Genomic DNA, 1268 nt, shown 5'->3' with positions numbered 1-1268 from the left:
CCAAATGCACCCATTTTTATCATTAGACTATGCTCTGCTCAACTTTTCTCTTGCTCTCCATCGCGATGTCCTCTTTCACAGTGTCCAGACTGACGATTCCACACGACTCATGGAAGTCACGGTGATCTGAGGGTTTCATGCTACAGTAACGTATTTAGTTTTCGTTCAGAAATATTGTAGCGTGAAATATTTTTGGTTTTCAGGTTCCAATATATTTCAATTATAAGATTCTACATAACAAGTGACCAACTTTTCCTCATATATACACGTTTATAAAATACGAGATTTAATACTAAGTGGCAACTTGAGAACAACGCTTGTCCAGTACAAAAATAAAAAAGTCACACGAGTTTTGCTGCATACTGTACCCACACTATCAAAAGGATATTGCACAAATAGAGAGTGTACAAAGGTCCTTTACAGCTAGAATAGAAGAAGTTAAGGACCTAGACTACTGGGAAAGACTACAATCCTTAAAATTAATTAGTTCTAGAAGGAAAAGGAGAAGAGAAACGCTACATGATAATTCAGGCATGGAAACAGATAGAAGGAATAACAGAAAATATCATGGAACTAAAAATATCAGAAAGAGCAAGCAGAGGTAGATTAATAGTGCCCAAAACTATACCAGGAAAAATAAGGAAAGCACACAGAACATTAATCCACTACGCACCAGCATCGATAATGCAGCGTCTATTCAATGCGTTGCCAGCTCATCTGAGGAATATATCAGGAGTGAGCGTAGATGTGTTTAAGAATAAGCTCGACAAATATCTAAACTGCATCCCAGACCATCCAAGATTGGAAGATGCAAAATATACCGGAAGATGTACTAGCAACTCTCTGGTAGACATTAGAGGCGCCTCACACTGAGGGACCTGGGGCAACCCGAACGAACTGTAAGGTCTGTAAGGTAAGGTAAGGTCTCTCTCTCTCTCTCTCTCTCTCTCTCTCTCTCAAATAAAACTTATTTTGATTTGACTCTCTCTCTCTCTCTCTCTCTCAAATCAAAATGAAATAAATTAAATAACCAATGTAAAATGGAAATTATTTTTTTTATTTTGATTTTGATTTCTCTCTCTCTCTCTCTCTCGTCTAACGTATATAGCCTACGACCTTCAGGAAACCTGACCAATCCCGAGTGATGGAAACGCCGACAATAAGGGTTCGTTCTCTGCAAGGGCTTCCCTTATTTATCTTGTCGTCCATTAAACGGCTCCACAACGGGAACTTGGCAGAGAATTGAGACCCAATTTTCCTCTGGCAAC

Source organism: Macrobrachium nipponense, chromosome 4 (assembly GCF_015104395.2).
Source record: "Macrobrachium nipponense isolate FS-2020 chromosome 4, ASM1510439v2, whole genome shotgun sequence".
NCBI lineage: Eukaryota > Metazoa > Arthropoda > Malacostraca > Decapoda > Palaemonidae > Macrobrachium > Macrobrachium nipponense.
The sequence above is the reverse complement of the archived record's forward strand: the minus strand, read 5'-3'. Positions refer to the sequence as shown.